Genomic DNA, 25,487 nt, shown 5'->3' on the forward strand with positions numbered 1-25,487 from the left:
CCATGTTAGGGAAGTTTTCAACTATAATCTCTTCAAATATTTTCTCTGGTCCTTTCTCTCTCTCTTCTCCTTCTGGGACCCCTATAATGCGAACGTTGTTGCGTTTAATGTTGTCCCAGTGGTCTCTTAGGCTGTCTTCATTTCTTTTCATTCTTTTTTCTTTATTCTGATCCACAGCTGTGAATTCCACCATTCTGTCTTCCAGGTCAGTTATCTGTTCTTCTGCCTCAGTTATTGTGCTGTTGATTCCTTCTAGTGTAGTTTTCATTTCAGTTATTGTATTGTTCATCTCTATTTGTTTGTTCTTTAATTCTTCTAGGTTAAACATTACTTGCATCTTCTCGATCTTTGCCTCCATTCTTTTTCTGAGGTCCTGGATCATCTTCACTATCATTATTCTGAATTCTTTTTCTGAAAGATTGCCTATCTCCGCTTCATTTAGTTGTTTTTCTGGGGTTTTATCTTGTTCCTTCATCTGGTACATAGCCCTCTGCCTTTTCATCTTGTCTGCCTTTCTGTGAATGTGGTTTTTGTTCCACAGGCTGCAGGATTGTAGTTCTTCTTGCTTTTGCTGTCTGCCCTGTGGTGGATGAGGCTATCTAAGAGGCTTGTGGAGATTTCTATATAAACAAATACATCTGATGTTTTCAAGGAGAGAAGGCAGATTATAAAACATTATAAATATATATTTAATATATTAAATTTATATTAAAATACATATAAAATTACATTTTTATAATATTTAAGTGTAAATATATGAATAGAATGTATTCTGGACTGATATATACTAAAGCGTTAAAGGTAATTTTCTCTGGTGGCATGATTATAAATGGTTTATTTTCCCTTTTAATCTTAACTGCATTTCCAGATTTCTCTATAATAAACACATTATTTACACTAAAAAAATATATACTTAAACTGGTTTTATTTCAGTAAATTTTTTTTTTTTCAGTAACGGCAATATTTTTCAATAGCTCCATCTGCTGGCTGCTGAATAAAGTTAATTTTCAAATATTACTGTATTTGTTTTTACTGTAGCCAGGACAAGAAATAGAATTCCTCTATTAAAACAAAGGATGCTTCTTATATATCTATGAAGAGAAGTATCTGCAGTCAAGTTAATTCACCTGATACACATTTGGTTGGATACAGAGTAGGCTATTACCCCATACACAAAAATAGACTGTTTGCCTAGAACAGAAACATTACATTGAAAAATTGGTTTGATGTTTTTGGCTATCTTACATTGGCATACTGATTTTGTTGATTGTATAAAATAAAAACATTGATTAGTGGTTGAATATTGATATGTATTAAATATATCATATTGTAGGAATTCATATACTTTTGCATTCATATTCAGAGCTGCAGTCTAAACTGTCCTATGTCATTCTCATTATTTTGAAGTGAAATTGCTCTTGTTTCCATATCTCTTTATTATTTCCTGAAGTTGAATTGATGATAAATGCTTTCCTTAACATGCATTTCTCTTTTTATGGTAATAGGAGGTATTATATTTTGTTTAAAAGTCTCTCAATCATCTAGCTTTGGAACTCTTAAAAAGTAAAATCTGTCATTATGCTGAGTGAAATAAGTCATTCATGAAAAGACAAGTACTGTACGATCCCACTTATATGAGGTGTCTAAAGTAGTCAGATTCATAGAAGCTGAAAGTAGAATGGGAGTTACCATGGGCTGGGGAGAAAAGGAGTTGTTGCTTAATGGGTATAGAGTCTCAGTTTTGCAAGATGAAGAAGTTCTGGAGATCTGTTTCACAACAATGTAAATATGCTTAACACTACTGAACTGGGCACCTAAAAATGTTAGAATGGTAAATTTTATGATTTTTTTTTACCACGATAAAAAAGTAAAGTCTAAAAAATATATATTCTATGTGTGATATTTATATATATATATATTTTATATATTTATATGTATAACAAGTTTGAGAGAACATATTGAAGCATGCACTATACTTTTTAAAAAATATCTTTATTGGAGTATCATTGCTTTACAATGTTGTGTTAGTTTCTGCTGTACAACAAAGTGAATCAGCTGTATGTATACATCTATCCCCATATCCCCTCCCTCTTGAGCTTCCCTCCCACACTCCCTATCCCACCCCTCTAGGTCATCACAAAGCATCGAGCTGATCCATTTTTCTGGTCTCCTCATAAGTCAATTAGTATTTCTACAAATTTATCATATTTATTTGTGATTTACATGGGACTTAATTTAAAAAGAGATTCAAACATGATTGTAAGATGAAATGGGATTTTAAAATTACATACTTTCTAAATTAATTGGAAGATGATGAGATTCACTAAAAAATTTCCCCTGACTATGGATACCTGGACAAATTACTTAGCTATTTGTCTCAGTTTTTTTATGTAAAATGAATTGAAAGAGGTGATCATTTCTATGCTCTATGAACCCTAAAATTCTCAAAATATTTTCATGGCATCTTTTTGACACCCTTTCCTAACCAGCTCTAATGCAATAATATATATATAAGGAAACAGATAATAAAATTTAGAAAGCAACTATCAAGTAGTTAAAGGACTCTTAGGTATATTTTGTATAAGAAATCACACCTAGTTTGATCCTATATAAAGTAAGTCTCCCCGCTACAATGGATAGATGTGATATGAACTTACAAAGAGCAGACTTTTAAAATATGCATATACATATGGAATTAATATAGTATCCATACCCTGCTTGGGGAGCAGTTTGAAATCTTTGGAAAATAATACAGAGTGGGGCTTCCCTGGTGACGCAGTGGTTGAGAGTCTGCCTGCCGATGCAGGGGACACGGGTTTGTGCCCCGGTCCGGGACGATCCCACATGCCGCGGAGCGGCTGGGCCCATGAGCCATGGCCGCTGAGCCTGCATGTCCGGAGCCTGTGCAAAAAAAAAAAAAAAAAAAGAATATAGAGTATTTCCTTTTTTGCCCTTTTAAAAAATAGTGAGGCAAACATTTTCTACAGTTGTAAATAGGCAGTAAGACTATGGAGAGGAAAAGAAAATTAAGATGAAGGGTAAGTCTACAGGCAAAGGAAGTCATGGGCCAAAGCAGCATGGTTGTGGGAAGTGGAGAATTATGGAGTAATGAGAAGTAAATTAAAGTGGCTAAGTTAAGTAAACGAGTCTGGTTGAATAAGTAGGGGTAGGCCGCTGCGTAGCCTCAGACCTACCTAATCAACAGTAGCAGGATCTGCCCTGGATACCAGACAGTTCAGTAAAATCAAAATATAAATAGGCTGTCAGGGAGAGAGTCCTCACTTTTATTCCATTCAGTCATCTGGCCAGATTGTTCTATTACTCATGACTTCTAAAACCATATAAAGAAATTTTATTCTAGATGAAACTGTGTTTAAAGAAGCTCATGTATTACTATAAGTATGCTTCTGGTATTAAGTTAAACTGCTTGCTGAGAATTATGGCTCATTCTAATGGCTAATCATAATGCTATTTATTTTAAAATATTTATTTATTTATTTTAAAATATTTATTTATTTGGCTGAACCAGGTCCTAGCTGCGGCGTGCGGGATCCTTAGTTGCAGCATGTGGGATCCTTAGTTGCGATATGCAGGCTTCTAGTTGCGGTGTGCGAACTCTTAGTTGCGGCACGCATGTGGGATCAAGTTCCCTGACCAGGGATCGAACACAGATTGGGAGTGTGGAATCCCAACCACTGGACCACCAGGGAAGTCCCCATAATGCTCTTTAAATCAGTTCTCATTTGCTTTCTTACATATCTGAGCCAATGATATACTTGATATAAATATGAAATTTAGAATAAGTCATTGTTCTATGTCAAAATAAAAACATGAGCATAAAATAACAATATATACACTATACTATATATATATAATGCTATATGAGTATATGTATATACATATATATTTGATTTTTGTCATTTTGATTACAATATGTGTTGGTGTGTTCCTCCTTGGGTTAATTCTGTATGGGACTCTGTGCTTCCTGGACTTGGGTGACTGTTTCCTTTCACAGGTTAGGGAATTTTTCAGCTATTATTCTTCAAATATATTCTCAGGCCCTTTCTCTGTCTCTTCTCCTTCTGGGACCCATATAATGAGAGTAGTAGTACACTTGATGTTGTCCCAGGGGTCTCAAATTGTCCTAATTTCTTTTCATATATATTTAAATACATGCACTTCAACTGGTACTGGCATAATTCTTAACAAACTTCAACAGTTGCAAAGAAGACACTATGAAACAATGTTGGATATTTATTATAAGTTGTTAAAAAATAGCATTTTGATTCCAGAGTCTACTGGCTGTGCTGTTCACCATAGGAAGCCCCTAGCCACATGTACTTATTGAGCACTTGAAACGTGACTAATGGGAATTGAAATGTGCTTTAAGTGTAAAATTCACAAGATGAACAAAAGAATGTAAATTATGTCATTAATAAAATTTTATATTGATATGTGCAAATGACAATATTTTGGATATACTGTTTAGTAACATAAAATGTTATTAAAATTAATTTCACTGGTTTCTTTTCACTTTTTAAAATTGGAAGATTTTATGTTGCATACCTGGTTCACATCATATTTCTTTTGGACAGTGGATTTACAGTGTAACTAAATGCAATTTCCTCCCGTTAACCAAAATCAGGCCCATGGACTGCACACACTGCTGAGTGCTGACCATGGATAAGAGTGAACAGTCTTTGCTTTGGCTGTTCTGCCCAGTGCATTCAGGAATTCTCAGCCAGCAGCTCAGAACCTTAGTCACAATGGTGACCTATGCTATTTGTTATAACTCCAAGGAAACCAAGAAGACTTTAACAAGTCTGTATATTTACCCAAATGATCTTCGATAACACACATACACACAATATCCCCAAAGATCCCAGAGAGTTCTTCAGAATAAAAAAGTTAAGAATTTCAGTCTAGTGTCTGCATAGAAGATCGGGAGTACCATTAGTTATTAGGTAGGTAAGAAGATGGTCCAAAAACTCTTTAAGGAACTAAATGTGCTTAACAAGACGAGACCTCTAAAACAATGTTTAAAAAGAAAGAAAGTCAGCAGGAAACTGCCTTGGCTTACATTTGCTGGCTCTGGCATTGAGCTGTGTTGTAGGCAAAGGTCATCTCAGAACCCTTACCCTAATTTCCCTTTGTGGCATCCTTTCCCTTCTTGCTATTCTCCCTGTTTGGAAATCCTAGTGCCTCTCTCAACGGAAAGGAAAATAATCTTTTGTTAGTGTAAAGCCAGTAGAAGTGTGGGCTGATGGGTGCCACATACTGCTCCTGATGAATTACAACTTGGTTATTTTTTGGACTTTACTTTTATTAGATCAGCTTTATGTTTACAGCAAAATTGAGAGAGGGGTACAGAGATTTCCCATGTACACCCTGCCCCCACATTTGGTTGTTTTTTAAAGCCCTAAACACAGAAATTTATTTTTCTTTTATTACCAACTTCAGATTCCAGTTTTCCTAGACTGTTGCTTTAAATGAAGGTTTAGATTACTAATTTCTGTAAATCCATTTGCTGTTGCATGAAGCATAGTCTCTTTGGTTAGCAGCTATACTTCACTGAGGCCTTAAAGATTTTTGCCTCTCTCCATCCTAACAGTAATCACCAGATAACTTTTAACATATTCCCTCACAGCTGCAGCAGGGAGGAGTGGCACCTCCTGGAGGTGAAGGGGGTTAGAAAACCCACCTTCTGGAAAGCATCCTTGTGGTCTTTAGATTGTTTCTCTCCCGATAAGGACAACTGTGATAAAACGAATGAATGGAATGCTTTGTTACAGATGGAATTACTACGTCCCCCCACCTGCTACCTAAACAATACCTGAAAACGGGAAAGCTGTGGGATTAAGTAAAGACATTACACACACAGTGCAGAAAAAAGCTATTTGATGGCATTTTGAGGTGACTAGGTCAGAGTTCCCAAGTAAGAAGCAAAGTAAACACCAATTTTATTTACTTCGCACAACATTAGTACTCAATTTCACTGTTTTAAAAAATTCCCAACTTTTATCTGTAAGGCTAGAGATATATAACAATTTATGTGGTTTTCGGCAAACGTCAAGGAAGCGAGAAAGCATTGACAGCTGCCGGTCTCGCCGCCACCGCGGCTACAGCGGCGGCGTGCCCGTGTGGCTGCGTGCGCGCGCGACGGGCGGGGCGGGGCGGAGCGGAGGCGGGCACGCGCGCGCGCACGGGGCGGGGCGGAAGGGCCGGCGAGCGCGCGCGCGCGAGGCTGTCCGGTCGGCAGGGGGCGCTGCGCACCCACGCGGCGCTCTGCCTGCCCTCGGGTGCTGTCCGCGGCGGTTCGATTGGAGCAGCCGCCGAATAGCGCTTGGCGCCATTTTGAAGCGGAGAAGAGGAGGAACGGCCGGGCTGGCTGCGGAAGGGGAGGGGGGGGAGGAGGCGATTGGATGCGGCGGCGGCGGCGGATCCCGGAGAGCAGCGGAGAGGAGTAGCGAGTCGGCCACCCGGAGGTAGGAAGCAATTCAGTTAACGGGAAGAAAATGTCTCTTCCCTCTGGTCGCCGCGCTCCATTTTTCAGCGCCCGCCACCGCGGCTGAGTCTGTGGCGGGGCTCAAGCGCCGCCCGCCTGCCAGCCGAGACTCGCTTCCCGGCATCGGGGGCTGCAGCCGCTGGCTGCCTGGCGGCGGCGGGGCCGGGAGGAGTAGGGCGCGGGCCGGGGGCGTGGGCCGGGTTCTGCGGTGGGGGTGGGGAGGGCCCCACGGCCGGCGCGCTCCCTCCACGCCGCGGGCTCAGCCGCAGGCTCTGGAAATTAAACTTGCCGCCCTGGCAGGGCTGGGGCGCCCGCGGCGACGAGGGCGGCGGGCGGCGGGCGGTGACCTTGCGCGCGGCCGGGGGTCCGCGCCGGCTGCCCGCCGCCCCGCCGCCCGCGCCCCGCCGCCCCTCCCCCAGCGCCCGGCAGCCCGGCGGCTGTTTCCCGGGCGGCAGGCGGGCGGCGCGGCGCTCCTGTTGAATCCTCCCGCGGGCGGGTTTTCCCCTTTCCGGGCGAGGGTCGGGGAGCGCGGGTCGGGGCTGACCTCGGGGCGGTGTGCGGGCCTCGGCGCCCTCGCCCCCGCCGCTGGGTCGCCCGCGCCGTGCAGCCTCCGCTCCGGGCGACGACAACGGGCCGACCGAGTGACATTTTTATCCTGTTACTTGCCAGTCGCGGGAGATAAAGCGCGCCTACCGCGCCTCTTGGAGCTGGTGCTGGAGGCACCCGAGGACCTAGTTGAGGAAGAGTCCAGCACGGGCTGGAGTGGCTTCTCCCGGGCCATCACTGAGTTCTAGTTTTCCTTTCGGAAGCCTCGGAGTCGGAGCGACCATGCAAACGGTGTGCAGCTGTACAGTTGACATTTTTGCAGTCTCTTATCTTAGTGACACCTGAAAAGTTTCTGGTCGAGAGGAAACGCTTGTTTGTGGTTTCTTGCTGCTGTTGCCTATTGGTATATACGTTGAAGCTACGTTAAGCCGCGGTACAGTTATTCGAGGGAATGAGTCTGAACCCTGAAACGCTGCACCTCGTCGGCTTCAGAGTTGCCTGTTCCTGCGTTCCTTCGCGGCCGGTGTAAACTCGGGGTAGGGTTTGAAAGAGCAGGTCCCTGCCTACTTGACACGTTTCGGCATCCTAACCAACTCCCGAAAGGGAACCCTTTATTTGATTTTGAAGGACGTGCTTTGAACGCTCTTCTCACACTTCTGTTATGAAATGATGGATGGGCAGTACTGTCCTGAACGACCCTACCCAACCCTGTTTGTTAAACCGTTTGGGAGACTGTGGATGTAGCCTTTACGTTCGAAGGTTGGTCTGTGGTCTTGAGTGAGTTTTGGAGGTCTTCTACTGTCTTCCTAATAACTTCTAAAAGTTCAAGTGTGTTTATATATGAGGCGAGCTGTAAGTCATAATTATTTAAAACTTGAATGGCAGTATAATCATTGTTCTCAACACATGTAGATGAAGTTCCAAGATAGAGCATTTTCTATACTTACGTAAGCAGTAGTCAAGTAAAATAGTTAAAAGCACAAACATGGTATTAAGCAAAATATGGGCTAGAAAGGACACTTATTTATGCAGTACATATGTCGGAGATGTTAGCAATTTTAGACAATAAGATGAGCATTCCTCTGGTGTGTGCAGGTCAGTTTGTGGAACGATTAATCTGCTGTCGTCTGGTGATAGCAGAAAACCTAATTAAAATTTATAGTGATGAATATGTAGGTGACAGTTTCAACATGGAACTTCTTATTGAAAGGTAGATTTATTTTGAAAACCTTAACTGTAAAAAAAAAATTGAGAACATTATTCTTTCAAAAAAAAAAAACCTTAAATGAGAACATTATTCTTTCAAAATAAATGTACGAATGTATATAGAAAAGGTGCACATTAGATATTCTTTGATTACCGAAATAGTGATTTTTTTGTGTGTGCTTTTTTGATGGTTTAAAAAATTATACTCTGGGTTTTACTTGAACGTGTGAGTATTTTAAATGACAAGGTAGTGTTTGTATTGGCCTTTATTTTTTCTTAAAGAACTTTTGTGCCCTTTCTTATTTTCTCCTTTTTTGTTGAGGTTGATTCTCCTTGTGTTAACTTTGTTTTTTTACAGTGGCTTTTGACTCTTCCTGTCACTTTCATTCTTGTCTGGTTATGCCTTTTTCCTCACTTTTCCCGAGAATTAGAGGAGATAACGTGGTGAAGATAGTGATCCTTGCTGTCGTGGAATGTTTTGTACTAAGCATATTTGACAAGAAGTTCTACTGAGTTGGCTGTTGGATAAAAGTTTTAATTTCTAAATTTATTTTAAAATGGTTTGCAACTTTAATGGATACAAAGAGTCATGTTTTGAGGACCAGGCTTTGTCAATAATTTGTTAAGCCTAAAATAAAGTGATACGCTGTATTAGACAGGGCTTACCCTGGTGAAGACTGAATGGTACCCAAAACTTTGTGTAGAGCGGAATATTTTGGGAGATTGTGTTCTTTCTGCTTCTCCCTCTTGGAGATTAGGATTGTCCTGTGGCTTCTTCAGTGCTACTTCTTTTGATCATGTGTGCCTAGAACTAACAGGAGAGCTCACTGATTTCACTTGGATGACAAGTACTGTATATAATCTATGTTAGAAAAGAATAAATTTGTGTTTCCTTTATTAGTGTTAGAGAGCTATAAGGAAATTTAGATGATCTCCAACTCATTATATGCATGAGAAATTAGGTTCAGATTGTAACTTGATTGATTTATTCAAAGTCACAGTCATATTCTTGTGGAATTGAGGCAGCCCTTACATCTCCTGGAGGCTTAGAAGTATCCACGTGGTCTGTATTGTTTTATTCAGGACTTAAGCAATATTTAAAATTATTGCCAGGTAGCATATTATTCTCTTTCTCCTTTCCCCCCTTTTTTTTCATTCAACCAAGAAAGTTTCGAGGTTAACCATCTGTTTCAGAGTCTGGTTTTAATAATTTCTATCCAGGATGCGGTCCACTTAAATTGTCTCAGAAGATAACCTCTTGCATGTCTCTGTCTCCTGGAGTTGCTTGATCTTTCATTGTGTAACAGTATTTGACAAGGCATTTATTTATTCTTTGTTAAACTTGTAAGCCAGGGTAATTTGGAAGTTAGTGTTGAACTTTATTTTGTTATAAGATGCATGTGTGCATGAATGTGTTTTTTTTTTATTTTTTACTTTCTTTTTTTTTACTTTTAAACTCAATTTGCTACACAAGTCATTTGCTTCCAGTTACAGTAGGTGTTTGGAGAAAATTGTATTTGGTTTGAGTATTCCTGTTTGGAAATGTTAAAAATTCCAAAAATACTTAGTCTAACAATAAACCCAGTAATTTCTCTGAGAACATATTTACTTTTTTAGTTTATTTAAGAAGTTGCCAAATGGTTCAAAATTGTGCTTCCTTGGAGTGTAGAGGTCAGCTCTTCCTCACACTGTACTGTCATGAACCACCTGATTATAACCATTTTCCCCAATACTTAAAAAGGTTTTATAACTCTTTCTCACTAATTAGTTCAAAATTAAGGATAAGTTTGCTGTAATTGTTTCAGTTGATAGGGATGATCATGCTCTGTGAGAAAATCGTGAAGATTAAACTCAGATTAGTTAAATTTAGTTGTTTAAATCTTAAAGCCATTACTCTGAGATGTTTAAAAATATCCATGATAGTTATTGTGCTCTAATGATTAGACATCAGTAATAAGCAGTAATTAGAAATACTTGGTTTAGCTGTGTAACACTTATAAGTCAGCCAAGGGGAGTGGAGGAAAGACTGATAAGCAGGAAGCTAATTTGAGGCATCTTTAAAGGACCATGATCTAGAAGTACTCCACTAACTTGCTTCCCTTTGACAGAGATTGCTCTGACCTGATTCAGTTAAAATGAACAAATAGTAAGCTTCATATATATACTGTACCATGGATGATGTAATAAACAGGACTGAGACTCTGCCCTATAGAAGTTTCTAGTGGTGGTTTGCCACTTGCACCAAGGTGATGAGAGCTGAGAAAAACCAGAGTAGGATCCCTGCTGTTAAGTGATTCTACCATGGCCAGGCCTTCCTCCCTCTTCAGTGACAGTTGAGGTTGCTCTTTATGTGGGAGAGTGAAGGAGGGGACATTATGACCACAAGCATTGTCTCTCTCTTGGAGAGAATGGTTAGGGGGCCCAAAAGGAAACAAGAGTTTGTGGTTCCCTGGGCAGTGTAGGGATTCTTTTTCCCTTTCATCTCAGAGGTGGTTTTAGAGAAGTAAGGGAAGAGATTTTTAAAGAAAAGTCCCAGATATATATCCAAAGTGTATTTACAGAATGCATCCCTAAGTAGTTGAAATTCCGCCAGGCAATTTCAGTTAACCTTCAGATATTGGGATGGGGGTTGGGGTGTGTATGGAGAGTTGGTAGTGAGAGTTGTTGTTAAAGTTGGCGGGAACAGAGTACTTTAAAGAATTGTATATTTTAAGTTAAAAGTTATACATGTATATGATAAGGAAATTCTTGTGGTACAGAAAATAAAAATAAAAGCTACTTTATCTCTTCCCCCTAAAAGGTAATCCACTGTTAACAGTTTTCAGAAAATTTACTTTTCAAAAAATTTATGCAAATAGTATTATACTTACTGCTTTTTTTTTGTTGTTGTTATTAAAAGCTATATTGTTTACTTTTTTCCTGAAATTTACTTTTTTCTGTAGTTGATGTCATGTAGCTCTTCTCATATTGGCACATATAGATCAACATAATTTAAACAATGATTAGAGTATTATATGCATGTGTCACCACAATTTATTCTGACTCCTTTTGAGTGGTATGTAGGTTGTAACTACTTACACAAACCGACAGTATATGACTATGACTGTTACATGTTTGCCAACATTGGGCTTTATTAAACTTTATGCCTTTTGCTGATTTGATATGTGAAGTTTGTATCTTGTTTTGGGTTTGCATTTTGTTGATTATGAGGAGGGGAAAACATTTTTGTATGCTTATTGGGCAGAGGTTACTTGCAGCGCACACTTTAGATTGAGTAGGTTAAGTTATCTGTGCACCCCTACCCCCCATCTAAAATGGTTTGAGGGAGATGGAACTTTTAGAGAGAAATAAGGTTTCAGAGCCCATGGCACGTTGAGGGGGAGCAGTGCTCTGAATGGAGAGGCTGCAGTGCTAGACTTTGAACAATAACCAGAGGTTAAGTATTGAAAGCCCTTAACTTGGTCTTAATGGAAGATTATATAAAGGCAGGAAGGGAGATTTGAGAGTCAGGGCAAGTAATTTCATATAGGGTAAGCTCTATCTCCTACTGTCTACTTGTCTTGTCTCACCACTCCCCCCTTGTGCCCCAACTGTCATTTCATTTTTATTTATACTGTCATTTGACTTGCTCCTCTTCCCTGGTGGGGTGGCAGCCTTGACTTTGATATTTCAGTTCTTCCAGAGATGAGGAACACTTAGTTTTTATTATAAGGGAAACTGATTTTTCTTCAAACCAAAGGGAGCAGTTCTCATTTCTAATGTTCTTTAGATCTATTTTTTGATCTTTAGTAGTCCCTCTTTATAGTTGATATTCTGCTAGTGTCAGGGACCTTACATGCTGACCTGTGTAGAAGTTGGCATGACTACATGAGCTTTGTTCCTATTTAATCCCTACATGCTGCCCCCACCTCAGCTTCACATTTTTTTTTTAATGAAGTAAGTTTTTTTTCTTAGTAGGTTTGGGAGGCAATTGATTTAAAAGGCTCTTGTCTGTTACCCCCTATCCCAACCCCCCCCAAATGGTAAGTATGTAGAGATGTGTTAATTAGCTTGATTGTGGTGATCTTTTCACAGTGCATACATATATCAAAAGACAAGCTGTATACCTTAAATATCTACATTTTTATGTGTCAAAGATGTCTCAGTAAAGCTGGTTAAAAAAAAGTTTTTGTCTCCAGTTATTATATACATGAGTTAATATCAAATGGCTGGCCCTTTTTCAACTTTACCTTTAGTCTAGGCCAGCGGCTCTCAAATGGGGGAGATTTTGAACACCGCTTCCTTCCCCAGCTCCTCGCCCAAGGACCTTTGGCAATGCCTGGAGACATTTTGGTTGTCACAACTGGGGGTGGGGGGAGGGGGGCGGGAAGAGTGGTGCTACTGGTATCTAGTGAGTAGAGGTAGGGATGCTGCTAAACATCCTACAATGTGTAGGGCAGCCCTCCACAACAAAAAATTATCTGGCCTAAAATGTCTCTTTTGCCAAGAAACCCTGGATTCAGCAGACCTAGTCCAGGAAGCTCCCAGCTCAGGTGAATTAGGCCTGCCCACCAACTTTGATGATAGCAGTCAAGCAGTAGTAATGTTTCATGTAGTCTTATGCTCAGAATGGAAAGCTTTGAAATATAGATCTTGAGTACATTTTTTTCCTCCTCTGTCTCTTTGGTCCCTTTCTTTTCAGCGTTTTGCTTTCCTTCTCCTCTACCTTCATGGTGTAACATAATTAGGTCAAGGCTTTGCAGTCCTACGTGGAGTTTGGAAGGTCACTAGCATTGAAGACTTGAACAGCAGTAGGAACATATTTAGGCATTTAATATGATGCTTGATAAGTGAAGTCCTTTGCTGAGGAAAGCAGAAGAGCATGGCGGTTAAGCATATAGACATAGAGTCAAGATTGCTTGAGTTTTTATCCTCCCTCCATCACTAGCTAGTTGTGTCACCGTGGATAAATTACCTAATTGCCAAGCCTCAGTTTCTTAAATCTGTGAAGTGGGGAATAATAGCAGGTATCTCATTTTTAAAATCAGCTTTATTGAGATATAATTCACATTCCATACAGTTCACCTATTGAAACTGTGCAACTCATCAACTTCTAGTACATTCGCAGGTGTGTGCAACCATCACCACAATCTGCTCTTAGAATATTTTTGTCTCTTATAAAAGAAACCCTAAACCCATTAGCGGTCACTTCCAGTCACCCCTTAAATTAGTTTTTGATATAAGGCAGGCCAGATGCTTGGTGACAAGTATGTAAGTACTTAATAGAAAACTATAACTTGGGGCAGGGAGACTCTATTTGTGGCAGGTCCATTCACAACACTTTAGAGAAGGCAAAGATGGATATTTGTTGAATGGATATTTGCATGCTATACTATGTAAGGAAATTGTGCTCAGAGATATAAAGATGAAAGATACACCTTTATTTAAGAGATCTATATTCAAGTGGGAAGAAGGAGACTGGTATCACAAAATACCAGTTATAATTGTAAAATAATTATAAAACGAGGCAGAATAAAGTGCTTTCAGGAAGGTGTAAACAACATACTTGAAATTGGAAATTTGTTAAAGGGAGATTAATTACTTAGGTTAAGAGTGTAGGAACCATGAAAAACTTCTTAAAGGAGGGACCATTTTGGCCAAGTCTTAGATGATAAAATATGGTACTCTGGCTCTGTGAAGAGCACTTGAAGAATGCTGTGCTTTTTTGAGGTATTGGTGGTATTCTCATCTTTCTTTTTTTTTTGCTGCCTCATGCTGCTGCCAAATGGTTGCCTCTGGTAGCTCCACCTGCACCCTTTTAAAAAAAAAATTATTTATTTACTTTTTGCCACACCTCGAGGCTTGAGGGACCTTAGTTCCTGGACCAGGGATCCAACCCGGGCCCTCGGCAGTGAAAGCACCAAGTCCTAACCACTGGACAGCTGGGGAATTCTCACCCGCACCCTTTTTTGATGTTTCTAATCTGTTGTGAACTTGGGAAGTTATCTAAATGTAACAAATAAGTAAGCTTTTAGTGAGAGCCTGGTGTCTGTGAGAAAAGGGTATGATTGTGTGGCCTTATGCTGTCACTTTGAGTTAGTTGCCTTTTTAGTTTTATTCTCTGGGTTAATTGGGTTTACAGAATAAATAATTCCTAGGTAAATTAGGCTCATATAAAATGTTTTCCCTTTTTTTCCTCCAAGGCTTCTATTAACAGCCATATCCCTAACGTTTCTTCTCAATTTCCTATCTTTTTCTCATATGCCATCAGACACAACACTTCCAGTACATGTCCAAAACTGAGCTGCCTTCCTTTATCCTTTAACATCTGCATTGGTTAATACAATTTTTTTTTAAGTTGAATGGCTAGGTTTGTCATCAAGGCAGCAACTTGGGTGTCATCTTGATCTCTCTGTCTCCTTTACTTCTCAAATCAAATGAGTTAACAAAGCCTGTTGATTCTGATACAGTAGTTCAAAGTTGTTTTTTTTAAACACTATCTACACAGTAATACTTCAAAAGTAAAAAACCAAAAAGAGAAAAAAGTCTCTTTTCCATACCCTTCCTCATCTGTAAAGTTCCCAGACTCCTCTACAATAGCTTACTAGTATTATTGGGTTTTTTATATATCCTTCTGGGGGTTTAAAAAATACAACGCTGTACAAGTATATGTATCCCACCCCATGCCTCCCCTTACCCCAACACATGTTTTACACTAATGTTGGAAACTTTAACTGCTTTGCCTTTTATTTATTTATTTATGTCACTTAACAGTATACCCTGGAGATCTTTCTGTATTAGTATATAAAGTTCTAGTATGTGTGCTCTCTTTCTCAACAGCTGCAGAGTGTTCATTTATGGACCGTAATTTAACTAGCCCACTGATGGACAGTTAAATTGTTTCCAGTTCTTGCTATTATAAAAATACTGCATGAACAACCTTGTACATATATCATCGTGTACACATGCAAGTGTGTCTGTAGATTAACTTCCTAGAAGTGGAATTGTTGGGTCAAAGAATAAAGCGGATACAATTTTGATAGATACTGTTAAGTTGTCCTTCATGAGGGTTGTAGGATATAATTTTGATAGATATAGTTCCGTTGTCCTTTGTGAGGGTTGTCACAGTAATGTATACATGAGAGTAGTTGTTTTCCTATAGCCTTGCCGCAACAGCATACAATGATACTTTTTAGATTTTTGCCAATATGATAGGTGAAAAATGGTACCTCAGTGTAGTTTTAATTTACATTTCTCTCTTTTTTTTAAAACATCTTTATTGGAGTATAATTGCTTTACAATGGTGTGTTAGTTTTTGCTGTTTATCAAAGTGAATCAGCTATACATATACATATATCCCCATATCCCCTCCCTCTTGCGTCTCCCTCTCACTCTCCCTATCCCACCCCTCTAGGTGGTCACAGAGCACGGAGCTGATCTCCCTGTGCGACTGCTTCCCACTAGCTATCTGTTTTACATTTGGTTGTGTATATATGTCAGTGCCACTCTCTCACTTCTTCCCAGCTTACCCTTCCCCCTCCCCGTGTCCTCAAGTCCATTCTCTACATCTGCGTCATTATTCCTGTCCTGTCCCTAGGTTCTTCATAACCATTTTTTTTTTTAGATTCCATATATATGTTAGCATATGGTATTTGTTTTTCTCTTTCTGACTTACTTCACTCTGTATGACAGGACAGACTCTAGGTCCATCCACCTCAATACAAATAACTCAATTTCATTTCTTTTTATGGTTGAGTAATATTCCATTGTATATATGGGCCACAGCTTCTTTATCCATTTGTCTGTCAGTGGACACTTAGGTTGCTTCCATGTCCTGGCTATTGTAAATAGTGCTTCAGTGAACATGGTGGTACATGACTCTTTTTGAATTATGGTTTTCTCAGGTTATATGGCCAGGAGTGGGATTGCTGGATCATATGGTAGTTTTATTTTTAGTTTATTAAGGAACCTCCATACTGTTCTCCATAGTGGCTGTATCAGTTTACATTCCCACCAACAGTGCTAGAGGGTTCCCTTTTCTCCACACCCTCTCCAGCATTTACTGTTTGTAGACATTTTGATGATGGCCATTCTGACCGGTGTGTGGTGATACCTCATTGTAGTTTTGATTTGCATTTCTCTAATGATTAGTGATATTGAGCATCCTTTCATGTGTTTGTTGGCAATCTGTATACCTTCTTTGGAGAAATGTCTATTTAAGTCTTCTGCCCATGTTTGGATTGGGTTGTTTGTTTTTTTGACATTGAGCTGCATGAGCTGCTTGTAAATTTTGGCGATTAGTCCTTTGTCAGTTGCTTCATTTGCAAATATTTTCTCCCATTCTGTGGGTTGTCTTTTCGTCTTGTTTATGGTTTCCTTGGCTGTGCAAAAGCTTTTAAGTTTCATTAGGTCCCATTTGTTTATTTTTGCTTTTTTTTTCCATTTCTCTAGGAGGTGGGTCAGAAAGGATCTTGCTGTGATTTATGTCATTACATTTCTCTTATGAGTGCAGATGAGTATCCTTTGTTTGGGCCATTTTGATCATTCTTTTTTTTTCTGTGAACACTCTGAGTTTAATTTTCACTCATTTTCCTGTCCATTTTGGGGGTTCTTGAATTTCTCTTCAGTCCATGTGCGGCGATTGGTTTACTAAAAGGAAACATGACTTGCTTGTTGCAGGTGCCTTCTTACAGGTAGCTCTGCTTCCATTTTTCACTCTCTTTTAGGCTTTTTCTCACAGTGTTAGCAGAGTGATACTTGTAGTTGCAGATTTGTATGTGTCCTTCCCTTGCTTAAAGCTGTTCAGTGGCTCTTCACTGCCTCTATAATGCAAATGCCTTAACATTAGAATGGTACCTGTCTACCTTGCTGGCATTTCCCTTTTTTCCATAGGTTCTCCAAACTCCAAAAACACTGAACTGCTCCTAGCTCCCTGTTGTTTTAGACTCTTTGCCTCTGTGTCTTTGCACGTGGTATTTCTCTGCTTATAATGATCCATTCCTGCTTGTCTGCATGTCCGAAGTCCTGCTTTTCATCCTTCACCTAACGAAAAGGCTTTTCTGTTACCTAACTCTTCTTTCAGGCAGTGTATGGTGCCCTTTTCTCCTTCTCACAAGTCCCTGTGTATATCTTTTTTTTTTTAATTAATTAATTTTTATTTTTGGCTGTGTTGGGTCTTCGTTGGGGTGCATGGGCTTCTCACTGTGGTGGCTTCTCTTTGTTGCGGAGCATGGGCTCTAGGCACGGGCTCAGTAATTGTGGCTCGAGGGCTCTAGAGCACAGGTTCAGTAGTTGTGGCTCGAGGGCTTAGTTGCTCCATGACATGTGGGATCTTCTCGGACCAAGGCTCGAACCTGTGTCCCCTGCATTGGCAGGAGGATTCTTAACCACTGCGCCACCAGGGAAGTCCTCCCTGTGTATATCTTTATAATGTAAACCCTCACATTGTGTATTGTTATCGTGTATTTCCTTGCTTTAGATTGTTATCCTCTTGAGGCATGAACTTAACAGTTATTTTGTAAGCAAGCATCATGTTTGGCACATAGTAGATGAGTAACAATTACCGATAACCCATAAATGTGTGTGTGTATATATATATATATATATATATATACACACTAAGTATATATGTGGACAACCCAAGACAAAGAAAAAATGGAAAATTAATACTATGAGCTCAAATTTATTTTTAAAATTTGTTTTAATTTATTTATATTGAGATGTAAATTAAATACAATAAAATGTACAGATTTTAGCTGTTCACTTTTAGTTGTGACAATTATACCCGTGTAACTGATAACCAAAAGATGATAAAGAACATTCTCATCACCCCAGAAAGTTTAATGGTTGCCCTTTCCATTCCGTTCTCCTCTCTCCCAAGCACTGTGATTTCTAACAATGTAGATTATTTTGTTTGGTCATCATACAGTGTGTGCTTTTTTGCATCTAGCTGCTTCTGCTTAACATATATTTCCAGATGCATCTATGAGGTTGGATGTGTCAGAGTTCTTTTTATTGCTGAGTAGTATTTTGTTAGATGAATATACCAGAGTTTATCTTTTCTTCTGTTGATGGATATTTGAGTTGTTTCCAGTTTCTTGTTGTTAAGAATAAGGCCTGCAGGGATCTTCTTGCAAACATGTGTTTTCATTTCTCTTGAGTAAATGCCTAGGATTGAAATTGCTGGTTCACAGGCAGATGTGTGTTTTACTATACAAAAAACTGCTGTGTAGTTTTTCAGTTTTCTCTTACATACTCTCACTGTGACTCTGTGTTAGTTCTAGTTGCTCTACATCCTTGCCAGCATTTGGATAATCATTTGTTAAATTTTAGCTATTTAGTGGAAGTGAAATGGTATCTTGTGTTATTTTGGATTTCCTTGCGACCTAATGATGTTTCATATGGTTATTGACAATTGTCAATAATTAGTGTATTTTCTTTTGTGGAATATCCCTGTTTTTTGCACATTAAAAAAAATTGGTTATCTTTTTATTATTGATGTGTAAGAATTCTTAATATAGTCTGGATATGTTTTTTGTCACATCAATGCATTGAGAGTATTTTCTCCCAGTTTGTAAGTTTTTGTTTTCCTTAACAGTGTATTTCGATAAGCGAAAGTTTTTAATTTTGACGAAGTTCAATTAATCAATTTTTTTCTTTAATAGATTTGAGTTTTAAGAAGCTTTTGCCTACTCCCAAGTCTTGAAATAATTTCCCTTGTTTTCTTTTACAAGTTTCATAGGTATTGAGGTTCATTTTTACAAATGCATTTATCCAGTCCCAACACCATTGTTTGAAAAATTTTGTTTTCTTTTCTGCACTGGACTGCCTTTGTGTTTTTGTCCAGGAATGTTTTTATTTATTTGTTTATTTATTTATTTTTGGCTGTGTTGGGTCTTCGTTTCTGTGTGTGGGCTTTCTCTAGTTGCGGCGAACGGGGGCCACTCTTCATCACGGTGCGCGGGCCTCTCACTGTCGCGGCCTCTCATTGCGGAGCACAAGCTCCAGACACCCAGGCTCAGTAGTTGTGGCTCACAGGCTTAGTTGCTCCGCGGCATGTGGGTTCTTCCCAGACCAGGGCTCGAGCCCGTGTCCCCTGCATTGGCAGGCAGATTCTCAACCACTGCGCCACCAGGGAAGCCCTGTCCAGGAATGTTTGAACACATATATGTATGGATCTGTTTCTGGACTTTCTTGTTTCTTTGATCTAATTGTTTCTGCTATGCTAGTATCATACTGTCTCTATCACCTTAAGTCTTGGAATCAAATAGTGTGAAACCTCTAATATTGTTTGTCCAGTCTAGTTCCTTTGTGTTTCCATATAAATTTTAAAATCAGTTTGTCAGTTTCTACAGAAAAAAAAAGAACCTTTTGGGATTTTGATGGGGATTGTGTTTCTCTATAAAATATTTAGGGAGAACTGACCTATAACAATATGGAATTTGGTAGTCAGCCTTTAACATGCTTCCCATTGATCTCTGCCTGGTTGTATTTGTATCCTTTTGTAGTCACCTTGCACATTATATTAGGGTTGATCTGTGTAACCAATATAATATAGTTGAAGTCACTTCTGAAATTAGGTTGTAAAAGGCACAGTGGCTTGTGTATTAGTCTTTCTCTCTCTCATCAGTCACTCTAGGAGAAAACAGCTGCCATGTTGTAGAGAGGCCCATTGTCAAGCCTGTGAAGGAGCTGAGATTTTACCCTACTTGCAAGCTAACAAATTAGCCTACTGCAGTTTCACGGATGCTGATAGAAGACATGAGACTCTTGGGTCTGCGTCGAAAGACAGGTTATTGTCACAGCTATAGTAGTAGCCAGGGTACTTTCAGCATTTTTGCACCAGTTCCTCAAGCTCCAAATCACACTTGATATGAAGAGGGTCAGATGACAACTGCACATGCAGTGCTTGCATTACAAGAGAGGAATTCCGAACATAGGGAACCTGGATATTTTTTTAATGGGCGGTAAGCATACCTGTTCTTTGCTCTGGAGGAGACTTTATCTTCCACAACTGTTCACTTTATAAACACCTTTGGGAAGTTAGTCTGGAACAAAGGGCAGTGAGATCCTCAGTTGCAAGATGTGCAGAAAGAAATGCAAGAGACCAGTGGAATATTGTCTCCAGACATCCACATGACAAAGAATTGAGGCCTTCTGCTAGTAGTCTTGAGTGGATCCTCAGGCCTTCAGTTGAGTGTAGACCTCACTACAGTTTGCAACCTCATGAGAGACCCTTGAGCCAGACACACCAGCTAAGCTGCTCCTGGATTCCTGACCCTTAGAAACTGTGTGAGAAAATAAATGTTATTTTCAACTGCTGAAGTTTTGGAGTAGTTTATTACACAGCAGTAGATTATTAGTACAGTTGTTCACCTCTCCTTTTATTTAGGTCATCTTTTTTTGATACGTACTATAAACAAATTTATATTTATGTATCTATGTATCTGTGCAAGATCTTTACGCCAGCTCAATGAAGTAGGTTTTTCCGTATTAATGTTATGTTACTATGTCAATTATGTAATATGATTTTGTTAACATATTAACATATATACATACAATGTAAAGTAACATTTTAATGTTCTCCGTAGAGATCTTGCAGTTAATTTATTCCTAAAGATTTTTCTTTTTGATGCTATTTTCTAAATTTTATTTTTTTATTTTTTTCTGATAATATATCCAGATACAGTAGTTGTCTTAAAAATTGTGTGTGTATTCTTTGCCTTTGCTGAAATTCATTTAGTTCCAATAGTTTTTTTGTAGATTTAGGATTTTCTCTACAAAAACAATCATATCTGTGAATAAGACAGTTTTGTTCTTTTTTCTCCCATCTTTATAAGCTTTTTATTTCTTTGTGTTACTTTATTGCACTGTCTAGCATTTTCAATTTAATGTTGAAGAGATGGTGGGAATGGATATTCTTGTTTTATTCCACATCTTAAGGGGAAAACATTGTCTTTTAACATTAAGTAGAATGTCAGCAGTGATTTTTTTGTAGATTAAAAGAAATCAGATGGAGCGTGTTCCCTTCTATTCCCAGTTTAGTGAGATTTTAATTTTTAAATTATGGATGGGTGTTGAATTTTGCCAGATGTCCCCCCCTTTTTGTATTTATTGAGACGACTATGGATTTTATGCTTTATTCTGTTATTATGGTGAATTATATTTATTGATTTTTGTAAGTTAAACCAATTTTGCAATCTTGGGTTAATCTCATTTGGTCATGATGTATTGTCCTTTTATCTGTTTCTGAATTTGGTCAGCTAATATTTTGTTGAGGATTTAAGTGTCTGTGTTCAGGGGGAATATTGGTCTATGATTGCCATTTCTTGTAATGCCTTCTAATAGCATGGTTAGACTAGCCTTCTGAAACCAAGAAATGTTTCCTCTTCTGTTTTCAGAAATAGTTTGTATATGATTGATATAATTTCTTTAACGTTTGGTAACCATCTAGGCATGGAGGTTTTTTTGTGCGTGCGGGAAGATTTTTGGTAACAGGTTTTGTTTCTTTGGTAAATATATGGTTATATGGATTTTCTGTTTTGTCTTTCTCCCCCCAAGCAGTATATCTGTCTCATTTAAGTTATCAAGCCTTTTGGCAGAAAGAGTGTAATTTTCCCTTGTGATCCTTTTCATGTCTGTAGGATCTGTAGTGACCCCTCTTTACACTCTTCTTTCCTTGGTCATTCTTGCTACAGGTTTAGCAGTTTTCTTTCCACAGCTTTTGGTTTCAATAATTTAATTGACTTTTGTGCTTATCTTGATAATTTCCTTCACTCTTATTTTCAATTGGTTTAATTTGTTCTTTTTATTCCCTGGCTTCTTAAGCTGGAAATTTAGGTATTTAATTAGGGAATTTCGATATTTAAATTTAAGACTTTGTTTTTAAATATAAGCACTTAAATTTATAATTTCCCCCACATTTTTATATGTTGTATTTTCATTTTCAGTTCAAAATATTTTCTAATTTCCTTTGTGATTTCTTCTTTGACTCATGGATTTTTTTAGAAGTGTGTTGCTTAATTTTCAAATATTTTGGGTTTTCCTGGATAGCTTATTGAAATTGATTTTTTATGTAATTCTTTTGTAGTCACAGAACATACTCTGTAAGATTTCTGTCTTTTGAAATGTGAGACATATTGTATGGTGTAGTATATAGTCTCATACAATTAAGTTGGTTAGTAGTGTTCTTTAAATCACCTATATCTGAGGTCAGAAAATGTCCTGCAAAGGGCTGTATAGACAATAGTTCAGGTTTTGTGAATTATACTGTTTCTGTTTTAACTACTTTGCCCTTGTAGTGCAAAAAGCAGCCGTGGCAGTATGTAAATGAATGGGCATGGCAGTGTTATAATAAAACTTCATTTACAAAGATGGGCAGAGGTCCTGCAGTTTGCTGACCCCTGATTTATATGCCTGTGGATTGTTTTTTATCCATTTCAGTTGCTGAGAGAGGGGTATTAAAGTTTCCAAATATACCTGTGCATTTGTTCATTTCTTCCTGTAACTTTTTCAGCTTTTGCTTCATGTATTTCCTCCATGTAGTTTTCCCCTCAAGCTCTGATATTAGATACATTCCCATTTAGGATTGTTATGCCTTCTGGATGAGTTGACCTTTTTACCTTTGATAATTCTCTTACTGAAGTTAATTTTTTCTGACTTTAGTTTACTTATACCAGTTCCCTTATGTTTACTATTTATATTTATGGTGTATAATTTTTTATTATATGTTTAATGTGATTGTGTCTTTGTTTTTAAAGTGTGTCTCTTATAGACAGCATGTATTTAATGGGTTTCCTTCTCTCCTTCTTCCCTTCCTTCTCCCCTTCCTTCCTCCCTTCCTTCCTCCCTCCCTTCTTTTAATAGTAAATATATCTAATAAACTGTGTCTCTGAGTGGAGGACTTGTTAACTTTACATTTAATGTTATTTATACGGGTAAGTTTAATTCTCCCATTTTGCTCTGTGTTTTGTCAGTTTGTCTCCTCTCTTCCTTCTCTTATTGCCTTCTTTTATGTTGGTCAAATTTTGAAAAATATTTTAGATCTTTAATGGGCTTTTTAAACTGTACTGCTTTGTATAAGTGGCTGCTCTAGGGATTACAGTATTCATGATTAACTTTTAAAGTTCATTTAGCATTAACGTTATGCCACCTGATGTAAAATGAAAGAACCTTAAAAAGCATAATTACATTTAATCTTTTTGCTATTGGTGTGTTAATTTTTGGTTCAACACAATGCTGTTTTTGCTTTAAATAGTCAGTTGCCTTTTAAAGAATTTAAGGAGAGAAACAAGAGAGTGTTTTGTATATAACTACATAGTTGTTTCGGATTTTCTTTATTTGTGTAGATCTAAGTTTCGCCTGATGTCATTTCCCTTCAGCTTGAGTTTCCTTTAACATTGCGTAATGTCCCGGTCTAGTTATTAAAGTTTTCAGCTTACGTGTGTACATGTACAAACACACACACACACACACACACACACACACACACCCACACCCAGATAGAGTAAGTGTATGTATTTTTATATATATATATATATATATATATATATATATATATGCTTACTCTTATTTTTCAAGAATATTTTTGTTGGACATAGATTCTGGTTGACTTAAAGGTTCTTCTTAATTGTCTTCTGGTCTCCTTTGCGTCTTTAATTTTCAGCACTTTGATGTGTTCTTTTTTCTTCTTCTTTTTTTTTTTGTTATTCTGCTTAGAGTTGAGCTCATTGGATTTGCAGATTGGTTTTTTCACCAATTTTTAGCCATTTTTCAAAATGCTTTTTCTGCTCCATTCTCTCTTCTCCTTCTGAGATTCTTGTTCTTTTGCTTAAAAATGTAATATAGGTCTGTGAGTTTGTTATTTTTAATTTTTTTTCTCAATCTTTTGCCCTCAGTTCTTCAGATTGAATAATTTCTACTGATTTGTCTTCAAGGTCACTGATTCTTTTTTATTTTGCTTCTAATATGCTGTCAAGCCCATTCCCCACCCCCCCATTTATTTATTTACTTATTTTCCAGTTTCATTGAGATATAATTGATAAGCAACATTGTATAAGTTTAAGGTGTATAGTGTGATGATCTGATACATGTATGTACTGTTAAATGATTACTGCAATAAGGTGGGGTAACACATCTGTCATCTCACACAGTTAACATTACTTTGTGTGTGTGGTGAGAATATTTAAGATTTACTCTCTTAGCAGCTTTTAAGTACACAATACAGTATTGTTAACTATAGTTACCATGCTGTACACTAGAGTCCCAGAACTTAATTTATCTTATAACTGAAAGTTTATGCTCTTTAACAAAAATCTCCCCATTCCCCCCACCCCCCCCAGCCCTTGTCCACTCTCTGTTTATATGAGTTCAGCTTTTTAGATTCCATATATAAGTGAGATCATACAGCATTTATCTTTCTCTGATTTATTTCACTTAGCATAATGTCCTCAAGGTTCATCCATGTTGTTGCAAATGACAGTATCTCCTTTATTGTGGTGAATATTCTCTTGAATATTATATCTTGTTTATTCATTCATCCATTGATGGATATTTAGGTTGTTTCCATGTCTTGGCTGTTGTGAGTAATGTTGCAGTGAACATGGTGGTGCAGATATCTCTAAGCCCACTTTGAAATAACATACTCTTCAGTTCTAGTATTTCATTTTTTAACTATTTCCAATTACCTGCTGAGATTCCCCATTGTGACCATGTTTCCCATTAAGTCCTTGAACAAATTTATAGTAGCTTCTTTAAAGTCTTTGCTTGTTAATTTCTTCCTTTGAATTATTTCATTGTTTTTTTCCATTTATTGTTTTATTTTCATTCTTGACAGTAGGTCACACTTCCCTGCTGCTTTTCATGTCTAGAAAATTTTAATTGTAGAGTGGACGTTGTGGGTGATATATCTCTAAATTCTCTTTATCTTCTGATGAGTATAGTTAAATAACTGGTTGATCACCTTGAACTTGTGGAGGCTTGGTCTTTAAGATGGGTCTGTAGAAAGCCTGAGGTGGTTTTTAAGCCCTTGTAACTTGGACAGGCTCATGTCTCCTCTCCAGTGGGCAGCAGCTGAGATCGCTGATGAGTTCTTCTAGATTTCCAGGTGTTTTCCATTGAGCTCCTTGAAATCTTCCCTGAGCATACTCACCTCAGGGCTCAGTGAAGAATTTGAAGTTTATATTAGTTTTTGAGGCTTCTGCTGCTGTGACTAACTCCTTTCCTGAATTTGTCCTCTATTTCTAGCCACTTT

At 38.2% G+C, this 25,487-nt stretch overlaps 1 protein-coding gene across 2 annotated transcripts in view; it reads left to right on the forward strand.

The window, feature by feature from the left end:
* Positions 1–6,348: 6,348 nt before the first annotated feature.
* The window catches only part of PDS5B (PDS5 cohesin associated factor B), a 197,207-nt gene continuing 178,068 nt past the window's right edge, over positions 6,349–25,487 (forward strand). The window contains exon 1 of one of the 2 annotated variants that reach the window (XM_033843432.2): positions 6,349–6,485. The gene's annotated coding sequence lies outside the window, so the exon portion shown is untranslated. Of the gene's footprint in view, positions 6,486–7,215; positions 7,343–25,487 lie in introns of those variants that run through there. The other variant, XM_073795032.1, reaches the window with a different exon arrangement.

This window comes from Tursiops truncatus, chromosome 18 (genome assembly GCF_011762595.2).
Source record: "Tursiops truncatus isolate mTurTru1 chromosome 18, mTurTru1.mat.Y, whole genome shotgun sequence".
Classification (NCBI taxonomy): domain Eukaryota; kingdom Metazoa; phylum Chordata; class Mammalia; order Artiodactyla; family Delphinidae; genus Tursiops; species Tursiops truncatus.